This window comes from Coffea arabica, chromosome 10c (assembly GCF_036785885.1).
Source record: "Coffea arabica cultivar ET-39 chromosome 10c, Coffea Arabica ET-39 HiFi, whole genome shotgun sequence".
In the NCBI taxonomy this organism is placed as follows: Eukaryota; Viridiplantae; Streptophyta; class Magnoliopsida; order Gentianales; family Rubiaceae; genus Coffea; species Coffea arabica.
In genome coordinates this window covers 14,641,212-14,657,808 of record NC_092329.1, presented here as the reverse complement: position 1 = coordinate 14,657,808, position 16,597 = coordinate 14,641,212, and the positions used below count along the sequence as shown (strand labels likewise).

General features: G+C 32.4%; 1 pseudogene; it reads left to right on the top strand.

Moving 5' to 3' along the window:
- The first annotated feature begins 4,683 nt into the window (after positions 1-4,683).
- Positions 4,684-16,597, top strand: part of LOC113713935 (eugenol synthase 1-like) — a 30,352-nt pseudogene continuing 18,438 nt past the window's right edge.

The following is a 16,597-nucleotide window of genomic DNA, read 5'->3' as shown; positions in this document are numbered from 1 at the left end:
GCATCAGAAATTCTGATAGTATGTCATCTATGCAACTAGGATTCTGTGTCATTCTTTCACCTTTCCGAAATTTTATGCAAAATGGTTCTTAAGCTTGATTTTACTTTACCAAAGTTGCAAAATTAATTTCTCGAGTTTCGTTGGACCATTTAGAAATTAGATCTGTCATTGGTATCTACTTTTCAAAATGTTAGCTAAGAAGTTTAATTTCATGCACGTGTAAAGTCATTTGTGCAGGAACAGTTACAACAAAAATAGTGACGCTTGCTGAACTGAAATTTCAGAACTGCAATAGCACAGAAATATTCGTATAACATTCATCATGCACTGAACCATTACACATTATCTGTAATTTATGTATGACAGTTTATGAAACATGCATGTACGTGGGACTATGATATACCTTTGATCCCCTCCAATCTGAGCAAACTTCAAATATTTCACGAAAGTGCATCAGTTTGTTAATTGTTATAAAATAGAAGAACTTACCTTGGTCATAATTCTTCTCCGTACCTGCTGGTCTTGTAGCCTGAAGATTCCAAATTTGTATGTTTCCATTCGTCAGATCTTTATGGAATTTTCACCAGCTCTGATATCATAACATTCACTACTAAAGTTTTGAGTTTAAAGTAAAAAACGGAGATTGACACATGCTAACTTTTTCTAACTTTGGAAGTTTGTGTTCTGCTGCCCATAACACAATCAAAAGCACACTTCTCTTGCCCAACAACTATTTGATGCCTTTTTTTGTTGATAAAAACAAGTCATTCGTTAAATCTACGCTAATGGCCGAAATTATAACAATTATACATAGATACGAACAAATCTAAAGAACAAAATTAGATACTGCAGATTTGAAAAGTTAAGAGAATTTTACACTTTGAAACTCGAAAAATACCTTAAAAAATGTTATAGTCCCACGATCGTCTATTTTTGCAACTATTTAAAGTTAAAAAAAAATCTTTAAACCCCTTTGATGGCCCTCCATATAAGGGTGGATTGTAATTTGTAGTAATTTAGTACCTTGGTAATCAAGATTTTTGTTGTACTATGCAAATCAACTTAAAACCCAAAAGAATTTCGTAAAATATTATGGATTGAGATTAGGGATGTCAATCGGGTCGGGTTCGGGTTGGCGGGTCGGGTTGAGGCTTAAGTATAATAAGAAACCTGCTGACCCGAACCCGACCTGCCAACCCGAAACGGGTCAGGATACCTGACACGAACCCAAAAATTTCGGGTTGGCGGGTCGACCCGAAATGACCCGAAACTTAATTTTAATTTATTAATTTATCACTGTAATTTCTAATAAAATCAAATTTTCACAAAATTAATTACATCATCAAGTAATAAAAATTTAAATAAATAATTTCAAACCAAATCTAAAATAAATTAAACACCATAAAAGTGTTTTATCCCAAACCAAATATAAAATAAATTAAAACAGCATAAAAGTAAAAAATAACATAATATATTATTTGTCCAAATATAATAATTTTAACTTCACACAAGTTAAATAAATTCATTTAGGACTAAGTAATTAATGTCTTTGGAAAAAAAGAATGATTTAGTTTAGTTAGATAAAATAATTTTAATGTTTATTAAATTAGTTTTAATTCGTAAACGGGTCACATCGGGTCATATCAGGTCACCACGGGTTGACCTGAAATTGACCTGTTTTTTTTTCGGGTTCATCGGGTCCGACCCGATTCTGACCCGAACTCCCGAAACCTCAATCCAAACCCATTAATTTCGTGTTAGGTTCGTATCGTGTTTTCGGGTTGTGTCAGGAATTGCCACCCCTAATTGAGATGACTTTAGAGCCCTTTTAATGCATATGAGTATTTTGAGAAAAAAATTAATTTAGGGATGTAAATGTCTTTTCATCCAAAAAAAAGTTAGCAAATTCATGGATTCAATTGATTTAAACACTACACCAAAATTTTGTAACTTAAGCTATTAAAGTGCAATAATATCTAGTTACAAAAAAGATCCTTGGTGGTTGTAATGGAAAAATTATAGTATGGCCCACATGTCGTTAGCCATCACTAGTTCAAGTTTTGCCCAAACCCATCACATTTTTTGTGGATTTAAATCAAAATTCAGACCCTGCCCCATGACTATATTGAGGTCCACTGTTAATTAATAAATATAAAATAGCATTTTAGCAATGTTAATAGCTGTTAATTCAATCCATGTTACCAGATAATAACGGCAAGATATTCGTTGAAAAAATTAACAAGGGGGCATGAGTAGACAAGAAAGAAGAAAAAAATAGAACAAAAATAAAAATAATCCACATTTATATTTCCAATATGATTAGAATCAAATTCAAAACCGAGGAAGAATAGAAAGGTTACAGTTCTCAACTTGTTTGAAGAGAGATTACCTGCCAAAGTTTATTTGCTTGCACCATCAATATATTTTTCAACCATTTTTTTATCTTTTATACATCATATAAAAAAATGTTATAGTAATTTTTTGTTTTACAAAATTATCCCAAATAATCTACTACCCAAACATACTGTGCTTCCCTGGTGATGAGTTCCGGCAACAACGATAGCAACAACCATGACTCCATGAGCAAACTCCTTCCCTCTTCAACTCTTTCTTCTTCTTCATTTTCTTTTTTCTTTGTTTTTATATTTTCTTCTTTAATTTTTTTGGTGGGATTTTTTTATGGTGGTTTGGAAGGTTGTGTGGGAACGAATACAGTGGAAACTGGTGCTGCTAGCTGCTAGCTGCTAGCTGCTAACTATGCTTGATCTTTTTTGAACTTTTGCTTCTGGGGCTGTCTGGACTTCATCATGCGGGTAAAAAAATATGGGAAAAAAAAGGGTAAAGAGCATAGTAGTCAATGGATTTTCTTTTAAAAAAAATCTTATTTTGGTCATTGAAATTTGAAACACTTTTTTTTAATTCAAATTAGTCATTCAACTTTTACAAGTGTAACATTTTTTGTCCATAAACTTTTTCCATCTCAAATTGGGTAATCCTATCATATTTAATAGATTTTGTAATAATGTCCTGGAGTGTTTTTTTAATTGCACTTCGACAGGGTTTGGGTGTGGATGAAGTTTTTGTAAGAGCAATCGATATTATACTTTCATTTCTTAGTTCTTACCTGCAATGCTTTTTAATTTTAATTTTGCTTTTGGAAAATGGTTATTGGATTAGATTTATGTATATCTGATTTTATCCATATTTACTGTTACATGTATTAATCTGTTGCCATATAATTTTTAAATTTATAGCTTTCAATAAAAATATCCAGGAAATCCAGTGGGCACCAAGACCATATGGGTTGGGCATGATTTTTCTATTCCAATCTATTGGGATTTGCATCCGGGTCTGGGCCTGTATAAATTCAATGATACAATAGGTTTGAAGTATTGACCACATACATTTACATTCCAATCATGAAGATGGGAAAAAAAAAACACACACACACACACGCACAAGCCCTAGCTTCCACCTTCTTCAGCTTCCCATGATTTTAGGTGCACGTTAAAATTTCTCTTTTTTGTCTTTCTAACGGTACAACATGCAATGCTAACTCCAGATACATATGTTATTTTTGATAAATCGCAACCTAAATTTGTTATCTTCGGAGGAGAGAATGAGACACTTATATGCTGTGGTTTTTTCTTACATTCTTGTTTAGAATTTGCTTCTGGCACGCATCAAACAAAACTGATATATTTGTAACACTTCAATTGAGTGATTTTCTTCCCTCCTCAATATTTGTGTATCAACAACCCCTTTTTTCCATGATTTAAAAGCTATTGGATGAGCCAAGGTCCAGCAAATTCCGACATAGGTACAGAAAAGAGGGAATAAATGCAATTTCATCCCCAGTGTTTGGCATGCGGGATCAAATTAGTTCTTAATATTTTGACCAAATAAATATAGTTCCCTAAAGTTTGTGGTAAAAAATTTAGGACAATTTAATGCAAATCACATTAATTAGCTAACCATCAAAATCAAATTGGCATTAGTCAAAAGTTTTGACTTTATATTTTTGGTCCTTAACATTTGAGTTTCAATCAATGTAGCCCCTTAGGTGTCAAATATTTATTATTTTTATGGTTTGAACACGAATTGATACAGTATTTTGGCTTATTGGTCTAACATCAACCGGACTGCCTACCAAACCTCTAGTGCACCTGGTCCAACACTAGCTAAACTTCTTTGGCATTTTGATCCAGTACCAAGAAGAAATTTTACCGGTCCAACTATGAGAAAAATTCACTTACCAATAAGTAATTGAGTCTCGTAACTAGAAGCACCGATACCATTTGTTAGGGATAAAACTCGAGAGAATCTATCAAAGAGACCTAATATATAAGTCAGAAACCTAACTTTGATCCAAAAACTTAAACTATCAGGTCACGCTCCCTTATTTACTTATTAACCACCCTTTTTTCATTTCTCAAATCAATGTAGGATACAATTCTTTAATTATAAACCTAACAAGACAAACATGGGATATGTGGACCACTATCCAGAAATATGTGAGTCTTTTCATTGGACATATCCTATGAAATAAGCTGCAATCGATGCAGTATTTTCAAATTAGCCCTTCTTTTAAGTTACATGAGCATTAGCGGAACTGATTGTGGCTCCCTGCAGCAATCTCTCTGGAAAAAAAAATTTGGGGATTGAAGCAATACTAGATAGAAAATGGCAAGAAATGAGAGTACTAAAATCCTCATCTTTGAGGGGACTGGATATATTAGTAGCTACATGGTGAAGGCAAGCACAAATTTGGGATATCCAACTTATGTATATTCCAGGCCTACCTCCCCCAACATAGATTTGCTTAATGAGTTCTATTCTTCGGGTGTCACAATATTCAAGGTAATATTCTTTTACATGATAGATTTGCATGCTTTCTTTGTTAACAGGGGACGAGGAAGGTTGAAGTGGTTCAAGTGGAGAACGACAATCGGATTTGGGTAAACTGAATCCTGTATCTAGGATGAGGAAACTAAAGGAGAATTCCACATTATATTGTTTGCATCACATACAACCGTAGATTATGCATATCGTCGGGCACCACGCACGTAGCTGGAATTTTGACATTCAATAGTGTGATTCTCTCTTCACATTCCTATTAATATGATCTAGGTTTGTGCAAACCTAGAATAGGATTTTCTCATCATAGTGGGACTAATCTCTCAAGATATGCATTTTATGCACCCGCCAAACTCAATTATCTATAGAATTAACCTTCTAAAAGTAAATCGAACATTATCACAATTGACTTAATATAGAAAGGTACTATCTGAAATTGTCAGAAACTCAAGGTTTTGAAATTATCCCTATCATTTTTGTTAGGGTAAAATAAACTTTATTCCTTGTAATTTAGTGCTTTTTCATATGACCTCCTGTGGTTTCAAAAATTATATATGACCCCCTCTTGATTTGGACTAAAGTGTCAAAGTGATGAAATTTGCATTTCATAATGGAGTTAATTAAAATATCAAAAGTATCCCTATGTAAAGTTTGAAATTATTTATTAACCACCTAGGGATCATGTATATTGATAAGAATATATTTTACGTATTTTTAGTGTGTTTTAGTAGTTAATTTTGGTTTGATTATTTAGTTTTATAACTAAAATAACTAAGATTTTGGTAAAAATATACATTTTATGATAAAGTGGCTAACATTGCATTTCTATTGATTTTTATGGTAAAAACTTCATATTTTGTAGGTTTAATGATTCAATCATCAAATGAAGTGCATTGAGAAGATATTTGGATGATTGATAATGGATTAAAGTGGTGAAAATAAAATATGAAGTGTAAAAGGAAGAAATGCAATTTGAGGACAAAAAAAATCAAGAAAAGTCAACTTTGACAACTCAGACACATTTTCGTATTTTGACTATATCTGGAGCTACACATATTGGATTGAAGTAATCTTTATACCATTTTGAAACTAAAAGATAGATCTAAATTCAGTATGAAGATATCAGAATCCAATTCAGCCGATTACTCAGTCAAAAAGTCAAAATACCAAAATTCAACACTGCTGTCCAAAGTTGAAAATAAGAGTTTGACCAGTTGTTAGTATTTCGGTCATATCTCAGTCTACAAATCTCCGATTTGGATGATTTTTGAAGCATTGAAAAGCTAATTCAAAGGGCTAAAACCTTTGTGTTTTGCACAAAAGCTAGTTCGGCCTCTATCATAGAGAAAATTGCAGTTGAAATGAAGCCAAAAATACAGAATTGAAAACTCGAGTTGACAAAACACGGTGTAGGTGCGTTTTGTAGCCGAAATTCTGTAATTTGCTCAACCATTTCTCGTGTTCAGACTACTTTCCGGCTATAAATTGCAAGGGAATTCGGTACACATGCTTCATAAGACAAAAGGGCCAGAAAGGTGGCTTATTTTCAAGTCAAAAACAATTGTTATTGACTGTATTAACAATTTCAGATTTGGGAATCAAGTGTGGAAAGTTTGACCAGTGGAAAATGAGCTTTGGAATAGTTTATATGCAGAGACATTTGGGAGGTCTGGAAGGATCATACGGGAGAAGCTAGAAGAGTGCTGAAATGTAGTTCTTCCATTTCCTTAGTGTAGGATAGTTTTAACTAGTTAGTTCATCTTTCTTATTTATTAGTTAGATGAAGAAGAGATTGGAGGATAAAGAAGGCAAGGAGATGAATTCATGTGACAAGGATTGCATTTCTTTCCAACTCTTTATCTTTTGTACTTAATTCCAAGTTTAGCTAATATACAAGAGCTGGAATTTATGTTATTTATGTGTCTTTAAAGTTTATGCCTTGGGTTTAGTTGAACTTTTTATGATTATTAGTGCTTATTATTTGGCTATTTGACTGCTATGATTTGAGCAAGTTATTTAGCACTTTAACTCTTTAAATCATGATTAATCTGGTACCATTAATTGTGATTATCTAAGGTGTTATTTCTGCAATAAAAATTGAGATTTAACATTAGTTCAATAAGTGCTAAACATGGGGAGTACACTCATGAGAGTAGAGGTGCACCTATGGGGTTTTGGTGATTAATTTCATATAATTTCATTGAAGAAATGACTTGTAGCTAATTTCATAACCATGAAAATATGTATGAATTAGTTACAGTATAATTGATTCACTACGAAAGTAGGATTCAAATGCATAAGGAAATTACACCATAACTATCTTTGATGTAGTACTCAATGATCCAAAAATGGCAATTGCATGAGTAGTTAGGGATACCATAACCTCAGGAGCATTCATTTGTTATTTTGTATAATTTCAGTATGTTAAATTTGTTATAATTCATTGATAGTCTAAATAATAGAGAAGCTTTAGTAATACCGATAATTGTTCACTCTTTCTCGTGGGATCGACCCGTTATATACCCTAAACTACTAGTTGACCTGTATACTTGCAGTGAACGGGTGTAATTCGGTTTCTTAACTTGTACGTATATGTAAAATACCCGTCAAGTTTTTGGCGCCATTACCGGGGAAGATTTGTCAATATCGGTGCTAAAAGCAACTTTATTAATTTAGACATTTTAACTTGTTTTTCTTGTGTTTGTTGTGTCTATTGTCTCAATTTTTGTTTTTAGTGTCTTTGTGAGTTTTTGTATTTTTTTTATGTTAGAGTTATATATTCTTCTTGACTAAACTTGTTTTTGAGTTATTTTGAAGACATGTTTAGGGGATCAAGGAGAGTAGAAAATATAGGGAGACAATGCATGAGAAGTGAAAAATCAGCAATGGATGGTTACCAAGTGCAAAACTCCTTCAATAGAGGTAACCAAGAAATTATCAAAGGTATGTCTTTTGAAAATGGTTTGAAGTGCTTAAAGGATAAATTTGATGTTATAAGTTACAAGTTCAAAAGGGCACCATTATGCATGAAATTGAGCAAAAGAGGAATGTTAATGCTTTTAATTTTATGATTTGTGACTTGTGTGAAGGTTATCATGCTACTAATATATTTAAGCAAGCACAAAATGTGGACTATTTTGATGAATTTAGACATTGCAATTCTTGTTTTGATCAATATGAATATAATTGGTGTAATTCATATGCTTATGATTGGGATAATCAATGTACTTATAGTAATTCTTCATATTTTTATGATTATCAGCCTGAATGTGTCCAATATAAATCAAAACCATCTTGGGAGTTGGCAATAGAAAGAGTAGCTAATGATTCTAAGCCATCTTGGGAGTTAGCTATAGAAAAATTAGTTAATGTGACTTTCGACCGTTTTGATAGGATTGAGAAAAGGATAGATGAATTAGCTTCTTACTTTGGTAGAATACATAAGCAATTGAATGCATTGTGTGAAGTTATTTCTTCTAATAATTTGCAAAATGATCCTAGCATGAATGGTAGGAATGTTGTATGTGAAAATGATAAAAATGATGAATCTCAATTGTGTTTCAATGAGCAAATATTCATTTCACATAATAGTACCTTTGGAGATAATTTTGAACCTCAAGAAGTGAGTTTTAATGACTCATTTTCCACCCCTTTTGAGGAGTGCATTGAAGGTATAGGTTCTAAGGGTATTGCTGCCCAAGATACTCTCATGGCATCTCCTTTGGTAAGTTCTCAAGTGGTGCATATTCAAGGTAATATCTATGAAACACTTGAAATAAGTAAGTCACTTCCATCTCTCATATCATTAGAGTATGTGGCTTTTGTCATTAAACCACCTTTTATTGATCGACCACGACCTAAAATAGTGGATTATTCTTTAACCAAGCCTCCTTGAAAAATGAGGTTCAATAGTCAAGCCAGCGACTATAAACAAAAGCGCTTGTTGGGAAGCAATCCAATGTTTTAGTACCTTATGTTATTTTGGTGTGATTTTATGTTTAAATTATATGTTTGAATTATTTTGTTATTTTTATTTGTAAGTATTGGAAATAGAAGCAAAAGTGACCAAATGAAATGAAAAAGGCGAAGTTTGATCAAGGAACTCAACCCCTCGATTTAAGTAATTATTGTTTTTGATTCATTAGAATGGGTTAAAATACATGTTTTGATCATTTTACATTGCATGAAGTGAGTATTTTAGCAAATAAATGATCTATGATGCATTTTGAGTAATTGAGGTACCATTTGTAATTGAATTTCTGTAAAATTCACAGAAAAAAATGCACCTAGCTTGAAAAATGCGCCTTGGAGTCGCATTTCCCATAACCGCGTTTTTAATCCTACACTCTTACTGAAGAAAACGCGCCTTCAAAACGCGACAGGAAGTCACGTTTTCTACCAAGTCACGTTTTCCAGCTTGTTCAGAAACCAAAAATGCGCCTTCAAATACGCGACTTGAAGTCGCGTTTTCTCACGTAGTCGCGTTTTCAATGCTGCAAATTTTGTGAAGAAACACGACTTCACAAAACGCAACTTGATGGCGCGTTTTGATGAGTCGCGTTTTATGAGCATTTTTTTTAAGAAAAATGCATGTTCCTTGATTCTCTTTTTCTTGTTTTCCTCATATTTTCTTGTACCTTGAGTAGTTTAATGTGTATTTTATATAGGTACATCACCAAAACAATGGCTTGAAGTTATAGATCACCATTTTGTTTATTAGACCTTTGTTATCACTTTTGTTTTTCATTTTTCATCTTGAGGTTAATATTACTAATGGTTATCAAATGGAATTCATGAAGCATGGGAGATAGATGGACAATGGATCTTGAAGCTTCATGTTCAATCACAACAACAGGGAAGTATTACTTTTCTTTATCTTGATTTTCCTTTTTACACATTGAGGACAATGTGCATGTTAAGTGTGGGGGGAAAAATTGAGATTATACATTGTATGTGATTAACTTGTTGGTTGCAAATATTGGAATTGTGTTTAAATTCAAATTTTTTTTCTTGTCCAAATTTGCGAATTTGCCCCAAAAAGTTTCAAATTTTTTCAATTTTATCCAAAGGGGTAACAAGTTTCATACAATTAGTAGTTCAAATTCCTTCTACATTTGAGATAAATATATGTGATTTGGAAATTTCTCTTCTCATTTAATTTGGAAATAACTATTATGTGATTATAATTTGTGCATTTGTAGGAAAATATATCTTGTAAAATGGAGAAAATTATGCCTATTTTTTTCATATTTAATGAAATTTCTTCTCTTTATTGGATTTTATAAGTTAAGTGATAAATATGGTCAATAAGTACAATACTCTTCTCATGATTATTCTTTTGAGGAGATTATTATTATCTTTGCTGTTAAAAAAAAGGAGAAAAAATAAAAAAAAAAAGAAGAAAAAAGAAAATAAGATTTGTTCTACTCCAATGTTTCTTGTACTTAGTAACCTGGTGTCTTCATCTAAAAATGTCGACTTTCGCGTAAAACGGTACTTGAATTAAGAGTATGCAAAGCAACTTGAGTATGTGAAGTGTTGAGTAACCGGTGATTTTCATCTAAAAATGTCGATTCTCGCGTAAAAAGACACTTTCACAACTTAAGTAATATTTAGCTATATTATATAAATAAATCCCTCTTTAAGTTAAATAAGAAGATGATCATGGGTTTAGGAAGCATTTTATTGACCATATAAGTTACTTGCTTGTGACATTGAGTAAGGATGAGAAATTGAATTAAACTTGTTATAATTATAGAATAATTGGCTCTTCTTTACTTGATGTTATGAGTACTTGAGGTTATTGAATGATTGCATAATAGTTATTTACTTTGTTTTGAGGAAATGAAGTTGAAATGTCACATATATTTATTTTAAATCTTTGGATCATTGTGGGTTGTATTTCTCATTGCTTGAGGTCAAACAATGGTTCAAGTGTGGGGGTATTTGATAAGAATATATTTTACGTATATTTAGTGTGTTTTATTAGTTAATTTTGGTTTGATTATTTAGTTTTATAACTAAAATAACTAAGGTTTTGCTAAAAATCTACATTTTATGATAAAGTGGCTAACATTGCATTTCTATTGATTTTTATGGTAAAAACTTCATATTTTGTAGGTTTAATGATTCAATCATCAAATGAAATGCATTGAGAAGATATTTGGATGATTGATGATGGATTAAAGTGGTGAAAATAAAATATGAAGTGTAAAAGGAAGAAATGCAATTTGAGGACAAAAAAAATCAAGAAAAGTCAGCTTTGACAACTCAAACAGATTTTCGTATTTTGACTATAAAAGAAGCTATACATATTGGATTGAGGTGATCTTTATACCATTTTAAAGATAAAAAGATAGATCTAAATTCGGTATAAAGACATCAGAATCCAATTCAGCCTATTACTCAGTCAAAAAGTCGAAATACCAAAATTCAACACTGCTGTCCAAAGTTGAAAACAGGGGTTTGACCAGGTGTTAGTATTTTGGTCATATCTCAGTCTACAAAGCTCCAATTTGGATTATATTTTGAAGCATTGGAAAGCTAATTCAATGAGCTAAAACTTTTGTGTTTTGTACAAAAGCTAGTTCGGGCTCCATCATAGAGACAATTGCAGTTGAAGTGAAGCCAAAAACACAGAATTGAAAACACAAGTTGACAAAACACGACTGCAAGCCACGTTTTGTGTAGGCGCGTTTTGTAGCCGAAATTCTGCAATTTGCTCAGCCATTTCTCTAGTGTTCATACTACTTTCCAGCTATAAGTTGCAAGGGAATTCGGTACACATGCTTTAGAAGACAAAAGGGCAAGAAAGGTGGCTTATCTTCAAGTCAAAAACAATTGTTATTGACTATCTTAACAATTTCAGATTTGGGAATCAAGTGTGGAAAGTTTGACCAGTGGAAAATGAGCTTTGGAGTAGTTTATATGCAGAGACATTTGGGAGGTCTGGAAGGATCATACGGGAGAAGCTAGAAGAGTGCAGAATTGTAGTTTTTCCATTTCTTTAGTGTAGGATAGTTTTAACTAGTTAGTTCATCTTTCTTATTTATTAGTTAGATGAAGAAGAGGTTGGAGGATGAAGAAGGTAAGAAGATGAATTCATGTGACAAGGGTTACATTTCTTTCCAACTCTTTATCTTTTGTACTTAATTTCAAGTTTAGCTAATATACAAGTTCTGGAATTTATGTTATTTATATGTCTTTAAAGTTTATGCCTTGGATTTGGTTGACCATTCTATGATTGTTAGTGCTTATTATTTGGCTATTACTGCTATGATTTGAGTAAATTATTTAGCACTTTAGCTCTTTAAATCATGATTAATCTGGTACCATTAATTGTGATTATCTAAGGTGTTATTTCTGCAATGAAAATTGAGATTTAACATTCGTTCAATAAGTCCTAAATATGGGGAGTACACTCATGAGAGTAGAGGTGCACCTATGGGGTTTTGGTGGTTAATTTCATATAATTTCATTGAAGAAATAAACTTGTAACTAATTTCATAACTATGAGAATAGGTATGGATTAGTTATGAGTATAATTGATTCATTACAAAAGTAGGATTCAAATGCATAAGGAAATTATACCATAACTCGCTTAGATGTAGTACTCAATGATCCAAAAATGGCAATTGCATGAGTAGTTAGGGATACCATAACCTAAGGACCATTCATTTGTTATTTTGTATAATTTCAGTAGGTTAAATTTGTTATAATTCATTGATAGTCTAAATAATAGAGAAACTTTAGTAATACCGGTAATTGTTCACTCTTTCTCGTGGAATCGACCCGATATATATACCCTAAACTACTAGTTGACCTGTATACTTGCAATGAACGAGTGTAATTTGATTTTTTAACTTGTACGTATATGTAAAATACCGGTCATATATATTTTGAAAATCATAAGGAGATTATGTGATAAACAATAAACCATAAAGGGGTTGTGTGGTAAAATACAAATCCCAGTGTCATACATATTATATTTATATATTTTAATCACTTTAACTATTTTAGTTTTTAAATAAAAGTACTCTCAACATTTCTGTGGGTTCCATTATAAAGGATCATTTCCGTCATTTTACCATTTTAGTTTAAATCATGAGGAAGTTGTGTTTAGACTTTGAAATTATAGAGGATTTATGTGAGAAATTGATTAATCACAGAAGGTAAAGTGTATTTTACCCTTTTTGTTATACAATCAAAATGGTAATTGCAACAATATCATTTGCATCGAATTATGTCTCTCCTCTGATAGATATGCGTATATACTCTATGCAGTATACACACAAACCATATCGGGTGAGTATGACTTCAATTTTGCATTACTGTTGAAGTGTGAATTGGATGAGCATGAGAAACTAGTGTCGGTTCTTAAAGAAGTTGATATTGTGATTTCTGCATTAGCATGTCCTTCTTGACCAATTGAAAATTATTGAGGCCATCAAAGTTGATGGTAACATAAAGGTAGCGCCAGTTTCTCATTTCATCTGTGGCTACGAGCACACCAATACTTGTCTCACTCACAAGGTATGCATGTGTCTCGTCTAATCGATGCCTACCAAAACTTCTCAGGCACACACACAAGTAAATATGCATGCATGTATCTGTCTATTTAACTTGTTTGAATGTAGAGGCATCAAATTATTATTATTATTATTATTATTATTGTTGTTGTTGTTGTTGTTGTTGTTGTTGTTGTTGTTGTTGAGGCCATCAAAGTTGATGGTAACATAAAGGTAGCGCCAGTTTCTCATTTCATCTGTGGCTACGAGCACACCAATACTTGTCTCACTCACAAGGTATGTATGTGTCTCGTCTAATCGATGCCTACCAAAACTTCTCAGACACACACACAGGTAAATATGCATGCATGTATCTGTCTATTTAACTTGTTTGAATGTAGAGGCATCAAATTATTATTATTGTTGTTGTTGTTGTTGTTATTATACAAAAACTCTCAAATTATTGCAATCCAAATGGGCTCAAGAAATTAGACCTTAATGGTTTCCTGTGGTCAGAGGTTTCTACCGTCAGATTTTGGATGCGAAGAAGATCGAAGAACTGTGCTGCCTCCCTTTCAAGAATTCCTAAATAAGAAGAAGAAAATAAAGAGAGCCATTGAAGCAGAAGGGATCCCATATACGTTTGTGTCTGCAAATTGCTTTGGAGCATACTCCGTCAATTACTTGCTTCATCCACATGACCACGAGAAGGAGGACATAACCGTGTATGGCAGTGGGGAGGCCAATGGTACTGTTCTTCTTATTGTTTTTCTAACATTTTTTTTTGTGAAGTGACAACATCTAAATACTACTTTTAACCTGTATTGGCGAGGGCTCAACTAGGCCATGAGAGGTTAAAGGAAGAGAAACACCTAAAAGAATAGAAGCACACGTCTAGATGAAAGGGATGCACTACTGCGTAGTGCACACCCTTAAGATTTAACTGAAAGTAAAATGATTTAAACCCCTAAAGAATTGCATTCCATACTTTGCCTGCTAGCCAACTTATTCAAGAAGAATTGGTTAAGAGAGTGTATGAAAAGACCATGTGTAAAGTTCTTTTAAAAAAAGAGTAAATTACTAATAGCCTCCCGTGGTTTCATTTATTATAACGAAACTTTTCTAACATTTCAAAATATTCACTTCACTCCTCTATGATTTCATGTAAACTAAAATTTTAACTGAAAATAACCTATGTAATTTTATTAGTTGAAATGCTACTAGTGCCCTTATTTAAATGTTAAATCAAATGACGACTTAATTACCTTATACAAATCCATTGGGAGATTATGTGAATAAATTAAAAACTACATTAGGTGAAGTGAATATTTATGCAAACCATAGGGGGTTAAGTGAATATTATGATTTCATGACACGCACTTTTAGAACATATGTGGTGTTATCACTATAATTGATTATACATTCCATCCATTTTTCACTTTATATAAAATCACAAGGGGATTATGTAACTATTTTGAAATGTTTGTGGGGTCACTTGGCATTATGCAAAACTACAGGGGGATTATATGTAATTTATCCAAAAAAATTCTTGTTCTTTGAGACTAAGAACAATAATTTGGTCGAGAAATTTATGAACGTTAAGATGTAGAAGGAGTACTTATGGTAGTTACTTCAAATTGAGGATAGTTTTTTGACAACATTTCAAATAATTTCGAATAAAACCTAAATAAGAAGATACATTTTTTGTTTTACTAGGGTTGGACCATTTAACCCTTTATTATAAGGATAGAAAAGGTTAGAAAAGGTGGATAAAAAAATAGCAGAAAAAAAGTAACACCATAAACATGCAAGTCAGTCAAGAAAAGCGCTAACACTTGCTCATTGAGTCAATATAAAGAGAACCATGTGGTAGGCCCGAAAAGTACACGTCCTCATGCGATAAGTTGTAAAGTTAAAACAGAAGAGGGAAATTAAATTGAAGATCTTTCGCTTTCAAGGCCTCTAGTCTTTACACAAATTTTTTTTTTTTGTACTTGACCAAGATTTTGCGATGGAAAGATTATTATTTTCTGGTGTTGAAGATTGATAAAAATTGTTCAGTATATTTACGAATTTATTCTGTCTCCTTCGTAGTTGTATTTATTTAAGAAGAAGACATTGGAAGCTATACCATTAGAGTGGCAAATGACCCAACAACATGCAATAGTGTTGTCATTTTTCGGCGGTCAACAAACACATTATCTCAACTTGAGTTGATTAAACTTTGGGAGGAGAAGATGAATCGAAAGCTTAAAAAGATTCATGTCTCCGAGAAAGAAATTGTGAACCTTTCCAAGAATAAGTTAAAAATCCTCCTTCCTGTATTAAAAACCTAGCTGTATTAAAAACTTAGAAAAAGAACTTTTAAGAATCAATAAAACGTGCCTTAGTTTTTTTATCATGGTTAATCTTTATGTTGTTGAATTGGGATTTTTAGGATTCTAAATTATAGTTTATAACGACTATTTGTCAATTACTTGTCTGTGGGTCTACCTGTCCCCGAGAACATACCACTATTGGTCCTACATATAGTGTATTTGTGATTTGACAAAAAAATATTTGTATTTGTGAAAGGGGGGTAACTGCAAACTTTGACCTCGAAAATAAAGATTTGGAGGCATCAAAGTTATATCCAAATTTAAAATTCACCACAATTCGAGAGCTACTGTCGCGCCCCATTTTTCACGATGAGAAAAATAAAAGGTGTGTTATAAAAGATGTGATTTTATTTAAAAATAAGTGAAAAAATGACCTAAAATGGGACTTTAAAAATGCGACAATTTGTGTCCAAAATTTAGTCTAAAAGGATTTTTAAGAAAAAATAGGAGTCGCCACTTGATATTAAGTTTTGGTGTACTAAGTCACCCAAAAAGTGTTTTTAAATAAAATAAAATAAAATAAAACCCTTTTCGACAACTCTAAATCTTTGAAAACAAGAAAAAATGAATTCGGGAGTCACGGTTAAAGAAAGGGAAGGCAAAGGTTCAACTAGGCCATGAGAGGTTAAAGGAAGAGAAACACCTAGAAGAATAGAAGCACACGTCTAGATGAAAGGGATGCACTACTGCGTAGTGCACACCCTTAAGATTTAACTGAAAGTAAAATGATTTAAACCCCTAAAGAATTGCATTCCATACTTTGCCTGCTAGCCAACTTATTCAAGAAGAATTGGTTAAGAGAGTGTATGAAAAGGCCATGTGTAAAGTTCTTTTAAAAAAAGAGTAAATTACTAA